Here is a 17,012-nt window from a genome sequence, read left to right as displayed (position 1 = left end):
TATCAAAAGAAGGCAACATGAAAGAGGACCTCATATGTCGATCTTCCTCTGCCCAGTCAGCTTGTATTTAGGGACTATCACGTTTCTGTCAGAAAAAAAAAAAAAAAAAAAAGAACAAACACACACGAGAAAACAAAACCTAAACTAAACAAACTTGAATTGAGCGAGCAAATAGACAAGGGAAGATTATTCGGTGCAATTCCCAGGAGCTTTTACAGATGTTTAAGTCATTCTGTTTTACATGCATTTAACTTTATCCGCTGTTTTCAGCTTTCAGTTCTGGCGAAAGATGTTCTGATTTTTTTTTTTTTAAACACATTAACACCTATTAGAGAACGTGGGTTTAGAATGTTGTTGGTGATCTAAATAATAAATGTTTCGTTTTGCCATTCCCCTCTATGTCAAAGGATGTTAAACGCCCACTAGGCAGAGAATGGAATGGGCACCACGATTGCATTTTCTAGACACTGGTTCTCCCGACAGTGGAATCCAGGATTTCCGCTCCAGAATAACTCTTGAGTGGGTCCAGGTGTTGGTGTAGGGAAGACGGAGATCTGGAAAATTACTGTAAGTGGGATTCTGGCGACAAATGCCTCAATGCATTCGTTGTAATTGAGTATGTGCAAAGGATTTTGCAAAGCCCGGTAACCAGGTGAGCAGGATAGGATTTCTGCTTTCAAGGAGCGTGCTTGAGAGCTTGCCTAGGAGAGACTTCTGCGTAGGCTACCATGGAGGATCTCAGAGGAAGCTTCTGGCCTCCGGGCTTGGAAGTTCTCAGAGAGAAGCTGGCAGTTATGCTGGACCTTGAAAGGGAGGGGTTGGTTGGATTTTTGTGAGATGTGAGGGAAAGGATGTTCCCTGCTGAAAGAAAGGAAATTCACTTTCTACTCTTTTCCAAGAAATGATCCTTTCTTTTCTGAGAGTATTTACACACCGAGAGATTTTCTTTTAAAAAAGTCATGAAATTCCTCTTCAGCAGTTGAAAGTGCAACATGCTTAACATCACCAGTAAAGCAAATGCAGAATAAATTAGCACCTTTTCAACCAGTTTTTAGTGGCTGACTGGATGTCCTTCCACAACTTTTTTATATCCATCCACAAGTGATTTGTCTTGTTAGACATTTCATTAATAGAAGCTGTTTGTACCAACAGGAGTAGAGTAGTATCAAGGAAGAGACTTGGATCAGTAGGTAGGACACCTAGCTTAGAGGCTTTGCCACTGACTGGGTGCGTTTTTGCCACAGTCTTGGGCAAATTATTTAACCTCTGTCGTTACAGTTTCCTGGAAGGGTGAGGGGATTAGGTAGATGCTCTTTCAGAGCCTTCTAGCCCTACCATTTGATGTTTCTACGCCTAGACACGTTTAATGTATTACTTATTCAGTGACGTACTCTTAATTTCACATTCTAAATATCTGTTTGTGTGTTCTGTGAATGGATCAGCACTCTTATCCTGGCCATTGAATGTGAGAGAGTGATTACAACTACAAAGCTAAAATAACCTCATTAAGGCAAAATTCCATGGTTGAATTTTTTTTTTTTTTAAATGTGAGCATAAGAAGCTTGATTTGCCAATCTTAATGTGTGTTTTCTTTAAAAAAAAGTTTTGTTGACACTATTCATTTCATTTGTGACCAAAGAATAATACATACCTTATTATGTACATTGCACTTAAGCAATTGAATTCTGCTTTTAATTAGATGCTAGCAATTTAAAAAATTTGGTAATCTTGGAAGTTCTTAAAGGCTAGTAAATCTTGGGGATTTGGAAATAAAAAAATGAAATAAGATGAAATTAGCTCATTGAAAAAGAAAAATTTAGAGGTACTTTCTATCAATGGCTCTGCCCTCTTTCTAAAACCTTGATATTTACATACTTGTTTGCCAACCCCGATAGAAAAGTATTTGAGTGGAATTTAGCATGGCATTACATTGAAAAAAACATGTCCATGGTACTACTACTTTTGGAGGTGATTTTTTTTTTTCTTTTATAGAAATTCAGGAGTGATGTGTCATGCATTATTCAAAAACTAAGACACCAATGTGGTGATGGGTTAATTGCAGTCTTGGTTAAGAGATGCTGAGGCAAAACCATGCGAATATTAAAATGTGTATCTGCTTTGGCTTCAAGACTGGTTTGTTTGAGGTTTACATGGGGTAATGTCATTTGGACATTATGAAAAGAGCATGTCTTTGGGTTTGGGTTGGATTGGGAGGTGAGTTATGGATAGTGATCGTTTCCAATTTTTGGAAATGAATTCTGACATGACTGAGGTTGAGTCAGACTGTAAAAAAATAATCTGGTGACCAAAATCTGTGGAGTTTAGTATGTGAATCAAGCTTATAGGAGGCTGGGGGTCTGGTCTGACCTTGAATTACTGCTTTTGTGATTCTCACCATTTAGGGGTTCTTCCCGGACCATCTGGGCCAAGCACAGAGGTCCTTGACTTCCCTTTGCTAAGGGTGGAGGTGTTTTCATTTTGAATATTGCCTCTCAGTTCTTCCTAGTTCTTTTACAGTTAAACCAGCCTGGCTTTCATTTAGGAGAGTGTAGGATCCATGTGAAATTCTCCAGAGCATTTGTTCAGAGTGCCCATATCTTGACAGCTTGTGTTGTTTGTGATGTTGTATGCAGACTTAGAGATTTGCTGGAAAGAATTTAAGTGGTGGCATTATTTTTTCAAAGAGTGTTTCTGAGTTACTTTAACCATCTTTCAAGGACATTTTTCACAAGCTCCAAATTAAGTAGTGTTGTAGTGACCGTTGCAATTTACAATGGAGAAAAAGGATAATTTGCAGCATGTAGTTAACAAGTTATTCTTAATTCCAGATTACCAAATGTCCATGCCTCATTTGAAAATAAGGCATAACTCATAACATTAATAATGAATCTTTGCTTGTGCTATCTTATTTATATAAAAATAGCACATGTCCCTGCAGTGCTTGTTTGCCCTACCAAAAGAAAGGTTTTTCACTGCACCCAGAAGGTCAACAAACTTGGGCCCAGTTGGTGCCTAGTGGGCAGGGACTTTGTTGACACTTCAGGGCACAGAGGTGGCAGAGCATTTTCTCTCTTGGTGACACCTGTGGTGTGAGGGATCCGCCCGCTCTTCTCCCCTTCCTGCATGTCCGAGCCAGGCTGTGGCCATGGAAGACCATTCACTCCTTGAGGCTTACTTTGCAGCAAACAGCCATATGGTTTGAAATTCCCTTTCCTCTGAGTATACATCAGTGAGATGAATCGGAATAATTTATACATGTTGAAGGACATTTTTAAAAGATTATTATTGGAGTTAGGGATTTAGGATAACTGGGAAAATTAACATTTTGACCTAGGCTGGTGTTCTTTTCTTACATAGTATTTTCATGTGGATCTTCTGAGAAAGCAGCCTTTTCTTTTCAGTTTCCTGTTAAGTCCTGATTTTTTTTTGTTGTTGTTGTTGACACAAGATCTCACACTGTCACCCAGGCTGGAGTGCAATGGTGCGATCTCAGCTCACTGCAACCTCTGCCTCTCAGGCTCAAACGCTTCTCCGGTCTCAGCCTCCCGAGTGGCTGGGACCACAGATACACGCTACCGTGCCCAGCTTAAGTTTTGTATTTTTAGTAGAGACGGGGTTTCATCATGTTGCCCAGGCTGGTCTCGAACTCCTGAGCTCAGGTGATCTGCCTTCCTTAGCCTCCCAAAGTGCTGGGATTACAGGCATGAGCCACCATGCCCGGCCAAGTTCTAACTTTTGGATAACGCTTGTTTTAAGTGATATTTTCCAGGCATAAGGCATTTTTACAATCATAGCTAATATTTATTGAGTTCTTACTCGGGTTGTCTCCCTTAGTCCCCATGACAGCCCATGAGGTCAGTACTGTCATTATCTCCATTCTGAAGTCGGGAGAGGTTAACCTACTCAAGATCCCACAGTGAGTAACTGGCAGAGCTGAGACTTTAAACTCAGGTCATCCAAGTTTCTTAACCACTGTTCTGTTTTTATGTCTGAAAGTTAGCACTGTGTGTTGCAGAAACTGAGCTCTTTGGCTCTAATATTTAGATTATTTGAGTCTTGGAATCTGAATATTGGATGACTAATTCATCATCAACCATTATTTTATACATTTGTTGGCTTCATAGTGGGACCAGATTTGTTGTTTGGCTCAAGAGATAGAAATGGTGTAATTAAACAACAACAACAACAAAACCCCTGGGGTGTCTAAAAGGATCGCAATAGGACCACGTGAGGAGTTCCACGTAGTTATATGTCATTAACTGGAATTCACAATAAAGCAGATCAACAAATTAAAATGGAACATAAGGCTCACCTATTTTAATTTCTAATTGCATCACCTTAGAGAAGTGATCTCGAGGCTTCAACCACAGTGGGTGTTGACACAGAGAAGACTGCTTTTCCTTGTTATTTCTTCCCATGAGCTGGGGCTTAGAGGTTGTTGAGAAAAGGAGCTTGAAACAATAAGGAGGAGGATGGGGAATGAGCCCAGGGCATTCATAAGATCAGGCGGCAGCTGCTCCCTGTTTCCCTGGCCTTCTGTTCTCAGACCTTTGCTAAGAAAAAGTGAATTATAGAAATGGAGCAGCTTGGTTTTCTTATGCCTATTTGGTCTGTGGACAAGAGAAGTAGAAAATTGAAATGGAAGCAGCTATAGCTTCTTTTGTTTGGCCTCTAGGAGATTACTGGTTAAGGGCCAGTGGAACTGCTTTTCTCTGTATATGGAAACTTACATGCTTTTTTGAATGTAGATTTTCAAAAATGTACTTTCCAAGAAGTTATTTGATAGGCACAGTTTTAGATTGAGTCATAGGACACTGGGAGAGGGGAAATTTAGGTTTAAGAGTGATGGCACAGACGATGCCATTAGATGGTTGCTGTCTTTGTGACTGTATTATTTTCTGGCAAAGTTATATTGGAAAAATGCTGAGAAATTGACAGCAGGCTTTGTGATCTTCCAGAGTGTCTCCTCTGGCTCTGCCTTCATGTCCCTACAAGGTGCAAGTAGTGAGTGTTTCAAGAAGCAAGATATTTCTTGAGTCTGAAACTTTGTTTGAATATCAGAGTTCCTTTTGGGCAGATTTTGATGTTTTGCCGATTCATTTCTAGTGGCTACAAAAGGTCTGAGAGCCGCCTTCCCCAGCTACTGATGCTTATTTCGCTCTATAAAAATCTCCCTTGGCCGGATGCCGTGGCTCACGCCTGTAATCCCAGCACTTTGGGAGCCCAAGGCGGGCGGATAACCTGAGGTCAGTGGAGTTCGAGACCAGCCTGGCCATCACGGTGAAGCCCTGTCTTTACTAAAAATACAAAAATTAGCTGGGCATGGTGGCAGGTGCCTGTAATCCCAGCTACTTGGGAAGCTGAGGCAGGAGAATCGCTTGAACCCAGGAGGCGGAGGTTGCAGTGAGCTGAGATCGTGCCATTGCACTCCAGCCTGGGCAACAGAGCGAGACTCCCTCTCAAAAATAAAAATAAAAATAAAAATAAAAAATCTCCCTTGAAGAAAAGTTAACCATTGCTTTCCATGAGCTAATATCTGAAAGTATCAAGGCAGAGACTGAAGTACAGATATTATTATGCTATTCATTTGTTCTTTCAGCAAATATTAAATGCTTACCATGTGCTGAGCTCAGTGTACGCTCCAAAAAACCTTGTCCACTGACCTTGGCAAACCTCACTTGGATCGTACTAGTGTGAGTCAAACTTCACAATCAGCAAATACTGAAACTGCAGTACCTAGGAACTCAGAACTTGTGAACTTGGTAGAATCGATGCAGTTATTGCCTGAATCAGCATTGTTCAATAGAGCTTTTACTATGATGGAAACGTCCCATATTTGCCCTGTCCAATAAGATAGTCAGTAGCTACATGTGGCTACTAAGCATGTGAAATGTGGCTAGTGAGATTTAAGAACTGAATTTTAAATTTTATTTAATTTCAATAATTTAAATAGTTTCAGGCAACTGGTAACTACTATATGAGACAGTGCTACTTTACAGCAAAAGTGCTTTTTTAATAGATGGCATTATCTGTCCTGAGCTGTCATTTCTCTCCCTCTCTTTATTTATTTTTTTTGAGAGGGGATCTCACTCTGTCGCCAAGGCTGGAGTGCAGTGGCAAGATCTTGGCTCACTGCAACCTCTACCATGCGCTCAAGCAATTCTCCTGCATCAGCCTCCAGAGTAGCTGGGACTACAGGTGTGCACCACCACGCCTGGCTGTTTTGTATTTTTAGTGGGTACAGGGTTTCGCCATGTTAGCCAGGCTGGTCTCGAACTCCTGACCTCAGGTGATCTGTCCCCGTCAGCCTCCCAAAGTGCTGGGATTACAGGCGTGAGCCACTGGGCCCGGCCGGTTGCAGTTGACTTTTTGTTGCAAGCTGTGGATGGTTCCCTAATTTCTAGCCCTCTTTGAATCTGCCTAGCATCACAGTGAATATTCAGGTGGGCAGTGCTGCGTATCAAAGCTAAGGTGTTTTGGGGACACCTGCAGGGCTGTCTGGGAGGCCCAGTTGATTTTCACTGTAGATGAAATTGACAGGAAAAATGCCTGAATAGCATCTATATTGACAAGGATTGTGCTAAGTTTTAAAGATAGGTAAGTGAAGGTGCCTGTGTCCCGTGGTTAGAAATAAGGAACACTCTAATAAGGCAGTGGAACGGAGACAAAGGTCATACTCTTTATCCCCAAATACTTTGTCGTGACAAGTCTGGAAGGTAGACAGTCACATTTGCAGGCTCCAGGATTTCTTCAGAGTCAGCCATGTAGGAGTAATCTTGAGGATAGCAGTGTGAAATTCTCTTTTTTTTTTTTTTTTTTTTTGAGACGGAGTCTCGCTCTGTCGCCCAGGCTGGAGTGCAGTGGCGCGATCTCGGCTCACTGCAAGCTCCGCCTCCCGGGTTCACGCCATTCTCCTGCCTCAGCCTCCCGAGTAGCTGGGACCACAGGCGCCCGCCACCTCGCCCGGCTAGTTTTTTGTATTTTTTAGTAGAGACGGGGTTTCACCGTGTTCGCCAGGATGGTCTCGATCTCCTGACCTCGTGATCCGCCCGTCTCGGCCTCCCAAAGTGCTGGGATTACAGGCTTGAGCCACCGCGCCCGGCCGAGCAGTGTGAAATTCTCATGGTTAGACCTCTGTTGAAATACGTTTTAATTTTGAGTTTTGTAATTTGTGGTGGAAACACAACATCAAGGCATAAAGACAACATAAAAACACAACATAAAAACATCAAATGCAAAAGCGTGGGGATAGGAAGAGGAGAAAGAATGACATCTATTTAGTATTTATTATGTGCTAGGTACTATGTGAAACAGTATGTGTGAGTGTGTGTATGTGTGCATCTGTATGTATTTATATATTCTTTTTTTACTTTTTTTGAGATGGAGTTTCGCTCTTGTCACCCAGGCTGGAGTGCAATGGTGCGATCTTGGCTTGCTGCAACCTCCGCCTCCCGGGTTCAAGTGATTCTCCTCCCTCAGCCTCCTGAGTAGCTGAGATTACAGGCATGTGCCACCACACGCAGCTAATTTTTGTATTTTTAGTAGAGACGGGGTTTCCCCATGTTGGCCAGGATGGTCTTAGACTCTTGACCTCATGATCTGCCTGCCTCAGCCTCCCAGAGTGCTGGGATTACAGGCGTGAGCCACCGTGCCTGGCCTGTATATCCTTTATAGTATTGAAAGGTAGGTGGTGTCTCCATTTTCAGAGGATGAAATTGAGGCTCATGGAGATAAAATGGGATCCTTTTTTAAAACAACTTTATTGAGATATTCACATACTATACCATTCACCCCTTTAAAGTGTACATTCATTGATTTTTAGTATGTTCATTGAGTTGTGCAACCGTCACCATAGTTAATTTTAGAGCATATTCATCACTTCAAAAACAAAGCCCAGGCCAGGCACAGTGGCTCACACCTGTAATCTCAGTACTTTGGGAAGCCAAGGTAGGAGGATCTCTTGAGCTCAGGAGTTTGAGACCAGTCTGGGCAACATAGTGAGACACCTTTAATAGCAAAAAAATTTAAAAATTAGCTGAGCGTGGTGATGCGTACCTGTAATTGCAGCAACTCAGGAGTCTGAGGCGGGAGGATTGCTTGCGCCCAGGAGGTTGAGGCTGCCGTGTGTCGTGATTGCATCACTGTGCTCTAGTCTGAGTGACAGAGTGAGACCCTGTCTCAAAACAAAACAAAACAGAACAAAAGCCCCCAAAAATTCCGGTCTCATAAGTTGCCACCTCTCCCTGTTGCTCCTGTCCCTCATAACAGGCAACTACTAACCTGTTTTCTGAGTCTGGATTTTGCTGTTCTACATATATCATGTAAATGAAATAATACAAAATATGGCCTTTTGTAGCTGGCGTTTTTTCTCATGTTTTCAGTGCTCATCCATGAAGTAGCATGTGTTAGTACTTCATTGCTCGTTACTGCTGAATAGTATGCCATTGACTAGGTGGGTCGCATTTTATTTATCCATTCATCAGTTGATGTGTTGTTTCCACTTTTGACAGTTGGAAATCATGCCATTCTGAACACAAGCGTACAAGTTTTGTAGCCATTCTAGTGGCTGTGAGGTGGTATCTCATTGTGGTTTTGCTTTTCACTTGTCTAATGACTAATGATGATGAGTATAATTTCACGTGCTTATTGGCTGTATTCGTCCATTTTCACACTGCTGATAAAGACATTCCTGAGACTGGGCAATTTACAAAAGAAAGAGGTGTAATGGAATTACAGTTCCACATGGCTGGGGAGGCCTCACAATCACGGTGGAAAGCAAGAAGGAGCAAGTCATGTCTTACATGTATGGCAGCAGGCAAAGAGAGAGCTTGTGTGGGCAAATTCCCATTTTTAAAGCCATCAGATCTCGTGAGACTCATTACAATCAAGAGAACAGCATTGGAAAGACTCACCCCTGTAATTCAATTACCTTCCACTGGCTTCCTCCCACGACACATGGGAATTGTGGAAGTTACAATTCAAGATGAGTTTTGGGTGAGGACACAGCCAAACCGTGTCATTGGCCATCTGTGTATTTTCTCTGGAGAAGTGTCTATTCAGATCCTTTGACCGTTTTTAAATTATGTTATTTGTCTATGTACTGTTAAATGTTAAGCATTGTTTTTATATTACGGGTTCAAGTCTCTGATCAGATATATGCTTTGCAAATAGCTTCTCTCCTTCTGTGGGTTGTCTTTTCTCTTTCTTCTTCCTGACCTTCGAAATAAGTGAGGTTCTTTATCTTAAACAGAGCAGCAGAGGGCTTAGCACAGTTCTGGGCCCTCACATATTTTCCAAAGTGAGTTACCAAAACTTTAAGTATGATGACTTGTGTAACAAATATTGTTTTTTAAATATCTGGTTGGAAGAAGGATGGAGATTTAACCTTTGCCTGAGCTATTTGAGAGGGACCAGAAAGCTCTGAGGACTTGAGACTCTTATGTATACTGAAAGGAAATTTTGCAAGCCAGTTCTCTGAAGACTTTTATGTATAGAAAATAGTGTTCTCCTCCTGGATTAGACAGAGAATTGCTTGAAAGAAGGACACTCTACCTAGAAGACCCTTCTTGATCTTTTTAGGTACTGTAATGTCATGATCTAAATAGTGTTTCCCAAACTTGTCTATCAAGAATTACCTGGTTTCAGATTTCTAGGGCTGCCCGAAGATTCTGGTACAGTGGTTTTGAAGGAGCAGTCTTCATAATCACCCCATGCGAGTCTTAAGATCGGAATGTTTGGGAAACTGATCTTACCTGGTAATAATGATGACCTTAGTGGTTGCCCCTAGAGCTTAATTAGTTCTCTTTAGTGGGTGTGGTCTCCAGTTGACAAACATCCCTCATCAGGGAGATTACAAGGAGCTGATCAAGCCAGTCTGGCTACGTTGCTTACCTCATCACTGGGTCTTGATCCAAGACAACCCAAGTCCCCCACCCCCTCACCCCCTGCCAATGTGGTAGAGATGGTTCATAAAAATTTAAACCAGGCTCACAGACATTTTCAAGTTTTAAGGTTGCCACCACTCTCTTGGGAGGAATCCTCCCTCCTTCTTCCCTCCTCTTTTAAAATGTGTTCATATTTTCTTACCGTTGCTGAATCTCTGGAGGCCTCCCATGGCCACTCAGATCTCCATGAAACTCAATGGGGAGAAAAGGGCATGGAAAGAAAAATAGACATCTTACATAATCTCTACACTTTGCTTGTTTTATGTGGTTGATTAGGGTCTCCTGAAGAATTTCAGGAGAGTGAAAAATGTGGAGTTGGGAGGGGGAGACTCACTTACCTGACCTCTTTATTTTTATTTTTTTAAAGACGGGGTCTTGCTGTGTTGCCCAGGCTGGAGTACAGTGACTACTCCCAGGCACCATCATAGCTCACTGCAGCCTTCAACTCCTGGCGTCAAACAATCCTCCTGCCTCAGCCTCCCAATTAGCTGGAGCTACAGGGGTGCTATTGTACTTGGCCCTGTTCTTCTCTTAAAGGATATTCTGTGTTACTAGGAGGCAGTGCAGCATAGCGGTTGGCGTGTGCCCTTGAACTGGACAGTCTGATTTGCTTCTATCTGTGTCACCTTGGGCAAGTTATTTTAACATCTCTGTGCCTCACTGCATCATTGTTCCATGGAATACCTCACTAACATTTAGTGGTTGGAAGGGGCTTAGACAGTTTCAGAAAGACAGTAAGTAGGCAGTAAATGTGACCTGGATGGTAGGTTATACTTACCTGAGTGGGAAGTGGAATTATTATTGCCCTTCTTAAAGTCACACACCCATTAAATGGCATAACTGGACTTTCTTGTATCCTAGACTGTGATTGCCTACAGGTGTGCTTTATGGAAGCCAAGAGAAAAATTCTAATACACTCAGCCGTCTGTTTCTGTGGGTTCTGCATCATGCATTCAGTCAACCTCAGATCAAAATATGCAGAAAAATATTGTGTCTGAACATGTTTGGACATTTGTTTCTTGTCATTATTTATTCATATAACAACTATTTACATAGCATTTACATTGTATTAGGTATTATAGGAAATCTAGAGATGATTTAAAGTATATGGGAAGATGTACATATGTTATGTGCAAATGCTACACCATTTATTGTTTTCAACTTTTAACTTTCAGTGTTTTTCTTTTTTCTTTTTTCTTTTTTTTTTTTTTTTGAGACAGAGTCTCGCTCTGCCGCCCAGGCTGGAGTGCAGTGGCCGGATCTCAGCTCACTGCAAGCTCCGCCTCCTGGGTTTACGCCATTCTCCTGCCTCAGCCTCCCGAGTAGCTGGGACTACAGGTGCCCGCCACCTCGCCCAGCTAGTTTTTTGTATTTTTTAGTAGAGACGGGGTTTCACCGTGTTAGCCAGGATGGTCTCGATCTCCTGACCTCGTGATCCGCCCGTCTCGGCCTCCCAAAGTGCTGGGATTACAGGCTTGAGCCACCGCGCCCGGCCAACTTTCAGTGTTTTTCTATAGAAGAACTGCACATAAAAGAGTAAAGAATTCATGCAGTCATGCCACATGACCATCACAACCAATCTTGATGGTACTCTTCAGTAGATACTGGTACTACTAAGTTGATAAATGCTTATTCCTTAAAAATTGTACCTCATCAAGGTGAAATAAATGCGATAATAGGAACAATAAGAACCATGTGTTTGTAAGTGCCTCAGGTCAAGCTCTTACATTTAGACCAGAAAGTTACACACCCTGGAACACCAGCAACTCACAAGGAAGATGGGGGAGTTGTCGCCTGCCTTCCTTGGAGGTCTTTAGGCTGGAAAAGTTCCATGTAGGTGTGATTTGCTTAAAGATAGAGATATAAACTTTTTGAGCTCCGAAAGTCACTTTCTGGCCAACAGCTTTAGCAGTTCTAAGAAGGAACAGTTTCATTTTGCTTTCAAGGGGTGTTCCTTTTCTGTGTCCTAAGGCGGGGTGATCAGTTAGTGAGAGAGGATGATGTGTTTGCACCAAGCTGCTAGCGGAGGTGAGTGTGGCTCAGCTCCAATCCTGACCCTTCTCCCCTTGTCTAGTGAACCTCAGCCAGTGCAGGGTACCCGGGGAGGGTCACTGGTAGTCGGCCTGAAAGGCAGTGTTGGTGGCTCTCACATATTCAGGCGTCTTCTTGTGCCTTGTCCACAGTTTCCGGGGGCTGCTGGGGACACCGCAGGAAGTACTGTCTGTCAGCGATAGGGAGGCTTCTGCTCCTTGGTGAATGGTTAGATACTCTTTGGTCATCCTGAGAGGTCTGGATCCTGTCATCTGAATACCTTCCTTCTCTGAGCCCGGGGCTGCTGTCTCCACCAAGGCTGAGGCTGGAGCTCTCATTGAGATCCGAGACACTGGAGCAATCAAAGATTTTTCCATGTACTCGATTCTTCCTATACAGATTTGATGCTTTGGGTTCAGAAATCTCCACTTGTTAGCCAATCAGTCAAAGCAGAAAATTTCTAAAGGCCTTTGTACCAAGCAGCGAGATCAGGCAATAGGGTCAGGCAATGAGACAACTGCCACTCTTCCAGGGACGCTGTAACTAAGGTCTAAATACGATCAGTGTGTCAACATAGGCGCATGGACTGTAACAAATGTACCTCTCTGGTGGGGGTTGATAACAATGGGGGAAGCCGTGCACGTGTGGGGACAGGAGGTGTATTGAAAATTTCCTCACCTTCAGTTTGATTTTACTATGTACCTAGAACTACTCTAATAACTAGTCTATGGGACCGGGCAATATAGTGAGACCCCACCTCTACAAAAAAGAAAACATTTAGCCAGATGTGGTGGCGCGACCCTGTAGTCCCAGCTACTTGGAAGACTGAGGAGGGAGGATTGCTTGAGCCTAGGAGGTCAAGGCTGCCGTGAGTTGTGATCACATCACTGCATTCCAGTCTGGGTGACAGAGCAAGATCTTATCTAAAACAAAAAGAGTCATTTTAAAAAGATAATACACGTGGAAGCATTTAGCCCCGTGTTTGTGTGCAGCAAGTACTCAGAAAGTGTGCGCTTAGTTCCTTCTTCCTCATTACACCACTTTATATAAGAGATTTGAACACCTTTGAATCCCCAAATCTATGACCAATCCCCACTTCTTCCCCACTTTACCGAGGGATGACTATATGTGGTGCTTTGGCCCAGGGTACTCATTCAATATGTTTCTTTAGTGAATGAGTTAAACCCCATAGGCTGTTACACAGCTAAGTACAGGAACCCTGCTAAGAATATACGGGCAGAATAGGTGCTTTGACATTTAGCCTCGTCTGATGGCAAAATATAATTTCCTGAGTCAGCAGGATTTCTGGCCTGATCACGTTTTTTGCTATTGGCTTCACAGTGGCTTCGTCTCCTATTTTGGAGACACGGAATTTTCGCCATTCCCTGGGCTGCTTTTAGAGCTTCAGGTCTGTGACTTTCATTAATAGCTCCCTTGCAAATGGCAATCTAGGGCATAAAAGATAAGAGTAATGTGTTACTGTGGATTTCTTCCTCCAGCTTTTTCCCTTCTGGCAGAGACTTCTGATAGAAGTAGATAAAGGTGTGGGCTGTGTTCACCTGGTGTGATGTAACGGTCTCAGAGATCTGTTTCATTCATTCTTTTGATTTTATCAGGGTTTTTTAATCACTCTTTTTTTTTTTTTTGGGACAGAGCCTTGCTCTGTCATCAAGGCTAGAATGCAGGGGCATAATTCTAGCTTACTGCAGCCTCAAACTCCTGGGTTCAAGTTATCCTCCCACCTTAGCCTCCCAGGTAGCTGGGACCACAGGCACACACTAACATGCCTAGCTGTTTTTGTATTTTAATTTTTTGTAGAGATGGGGTCCCAACATCTTGCCCAGGCTGGTCTCAAACCACTGGTTTGAAGGGATCCTCTCATCTTGGCCTCCCAAAGTGCTGGAATTACAGGTGTGAGCCACTGTGCCAGGTCATATTGTTTCATTTTGGGTGCAATTCTTCCTGCCTTCTCGGTGTGGCTTGTGTATCAGTTGATGGCCTCTCATGTCGCTGTATCCTGCTTGGGAAAAAAGTCTAATAAAATATAATATCATATTCTAAAACTGGAGCTTATGTAAAGATGATACAGTTTATAGATTTAAAAGAACCTGATAGGCCTAGAGGAATTAAAGCCAAAATTTTAGAAGCATTACTAAAACAAATATATCTGTGATTAGTCGGTGAGAAAATTTTATCATTTATAAAATCATTAGGTAATGATTCAGAGGAAAGTTCAGTAAGATTCAGACGGGAGTTAGAAAGATAATGGTAATTCCATTTTTTAAAAAAACTTGGGTGGTGTAGTATACAGAGGTATTTCCTTCGTGAGTATTTGTATTTTATAAATACTTTGTAAAGTTTTATGTTGTCTCTATTTAGTAAAAAATAATTTTAAAATAAAAAATTTGTCAGTAGAATTCTCTTGTGACCATTTAATGGCTTCTTTCTAAAGCATTCCATTTAGCAATACACCTCTCTCTCATTATGCCTATGTTTGTTTTACATAATATTTAAGTTACATAATTTTGGTAGCAAGTACAACCAGCACAAATCCATTCGGGTGCAAACACAATTGAATCTTGGTAATCACCACCTCAATCTTGTGGGCAGAATTTCATGAGCTTGCTGTAGTCTTAAGACTTGAGCGCCAGGTACTGATTTTTTAATTCTGTTTCTTTATGTGTTACCAGCGGCGAGCAGCAGACATGAATAGGCATCAGCCAGAATGTCTTACAGGGTAACTTGTGTCACCCTGTGAGACATCCTGGTGTTGGTTAATTGGAGGGTGGTTAAGAATTGCTGCTATATACATAACTTCAGAAACGAAAGCAAAGCTGTTACGGTCTAAGAAATAAAAAGGGATATTATAAGGTAGAGACATTAGGACATTCTTTCCATTTTGTTCTAAAATCACTTTTGGCATTTATCTGCCTCACATCACTTAGGTTGTGTACAAAGTTACTTCCTTCCTGAATAATTTATTTCTACATCTGAAATGTTTGCGGAAATTATTTTGCTTTCCTTTCACCTGGAAGATAATTTTAGGTTTTTAAGAAATATGGTTTATAAAAATAGAACCCACCATATCCATGTACTGAGTGAGTGAATTACTAAAGTGTAACACAAACGTTTTTTCTGTCTTGTACTTGAGTCCAGAAGTTCACTGAAAATGGGTTGCACCTGGAATTTATGTATCATTACAACTATGAAGTGCTTTGTACTTTGCATCATAATTTCTCTTTCATCTAAAGAAATCAAAGTCCATTATATTAGCCTGGCTGCTTTCATCTGCTTGCAGAAAGGGTAGATGTTTTGGGACTCTTTTTGTTTTTTTTTTTGAGACGGAATCTTGGTCTGTCGCCCAGGTTAGGGTGCAGTGGCGCGACCTTGGCTCACTGCAACCTCTGCCTCCCACATTCAAGTGATTCTTCTGCCTCAGCCTCCCGAGTAGCTGGGACTATAGGTGCATGCCACCACACCCAGCTAATTTTTTGTATTTTTAGTAGAAATGGGGTTTCACCATGTTAGCCAGGATGATCTCAATCTCCCAACCTTGTGATCCACCTGCCTTGGCCTCCCAAAGTGCTGGGATTACAGGCGTGAGCCACTGTGCCTGGCCCAGGACCCATCTTTTAAATGAGCTCTGGTGAAGCAGGGTTTAGGGTTTTGAGAAAGCCTAGGACCCTTGGAGTGTTTCAGGGCATCTCTCAGTTGAGAGAGCTTTTTCTTTACAATGGGCCAGGTTTTGTATAAGGTTAATTTAATTATCAAATTGGAGCGGCTTTGTCCTTTCCACGATATCTGAATGTATGTGCATACCAAGTGACTTATTTAAAATACAACTCTTTTAAAAGGCGACAGGGCATACTGTAATAGGTCATATGCAGTTCTGTGTCACAGTCACTTTTCCTTCATTCATACATCCATTCAACAAATAGTTTTTGAGTGTCTTCTATGAACAAGACATTATTTTAGGTTCCGGGGATACAGTGGTCAACAAAACAGACAAAAAAAAAAAAAAAAAAAAAAGAAAGAAAAATCCTTGTTCTAACAAGGTAAGACAGACTGTGTATGAGTTGTGTGTGTGTGTGTGTGTGTGTGTGTAGTGTGTTGATAGTGTGAAGCCCTTCAGGGAAAAATAAGGCGGAGGAGGGAGTTTGGGGGGGTGCAGTTGCAGTTATAAATGGGTAGCCAAGGATGACCCTGTTGAGGTGTTGCACGAGGAAAGACCTGAAGAAGGAAGGTAAATGCACTGGGAAGAGGGCACAGCAGGTGCAGAGCCCTGAGGCAAAGCCTTGCTTCCTCCTTTCCAGGAACAGGGAGACCAGTGTGACTGGAGTAGAGTGAGCAGTGGGGTCGGACGCTGTCGCCAGGTCCTGTGGGGCCTTGTTGCTATTGCAAGGGCCTCGGTTTGGACTGAGAGTGAGCAGAGAAGCCTGTTAGAGAGTTTCGAATAAAGATGGGACATGATCTGGCTTATGTTCTTGGAGGACATGCTGCTGCTATGTCTCATGAGAATAGACTGAAGCGGGGAAGGGTGGAAGCAGGGAAACCATTTGGGAGGCTCTTGTAACCTAGGTGAGCGAGGGTGTTGGCTTGGACCACCATGGTATGTTTTGAAGGTTGAGTGGGATGGATTTTCTCATTGTCTGAATGTGGGATGTGGGTGGAAGAAAGCATGGGTGACTTGCAAAATATTGACCTGTGCATCTTGAAGGATGGAGGTGCATTCACTAAGATAGGGAGAGGCTGATTTTGGAGGAAGGATCAGGAGCTCAGTCATGGAGCTGTCTGGTAGGCAACTGGATATATTTATCTGGATTATAGAGGAGGGGGCTGGGTTAGAGGTAAACATTTGAGAGTTGTCAGAATATACAAACTGGATGAAATTCACAGGGAGTGAGTGTCAACAGAAAGGAAAAGAAGTTGAGGGCCAAAACCTGGGCTACTTCCGCACTGAGATTGAAGAGATGAGAAGGAACCAATAAAGAAGAATGAAGGAAAGCAGTGAATGAGGGAAATAAAGAGAGTACAATA

General features: G+C 42.4%; 1 protein-coding gene across 2 annotated transcripts in view; it reads left to right on the top strand.

The window, feature by feature from the left end:
• PSD3 (pleckstrin and Sec7 domain containing 3) overlaps window positions 1–17,012 on the top strand; it is a 559,261-nt gene that overhangs the window by 73,922 nt on the left and 468,327 nt on the right. The gene's annotated exons all lie outside the window — the stretch shown is intronic.

This window comes from Theropithecus gelada, chromosome 8, assembly GCF_003255815.1.
Source record: "Theropithecus gelada isolate Dixy chromosome 8, Tgel_1.0, whole genome shotgun sequence".
Lineage (NCBI taxonomy): Eukaryota > Metazoa > Chordata > Mammalia > Primates > Cercopithecidae > Theropithecus > Theropithecus gelada.
Note: the sequence above shows the minus strand (reverse complement) of the source record. Positions and strands in the feature narration are given on the sequence as shown.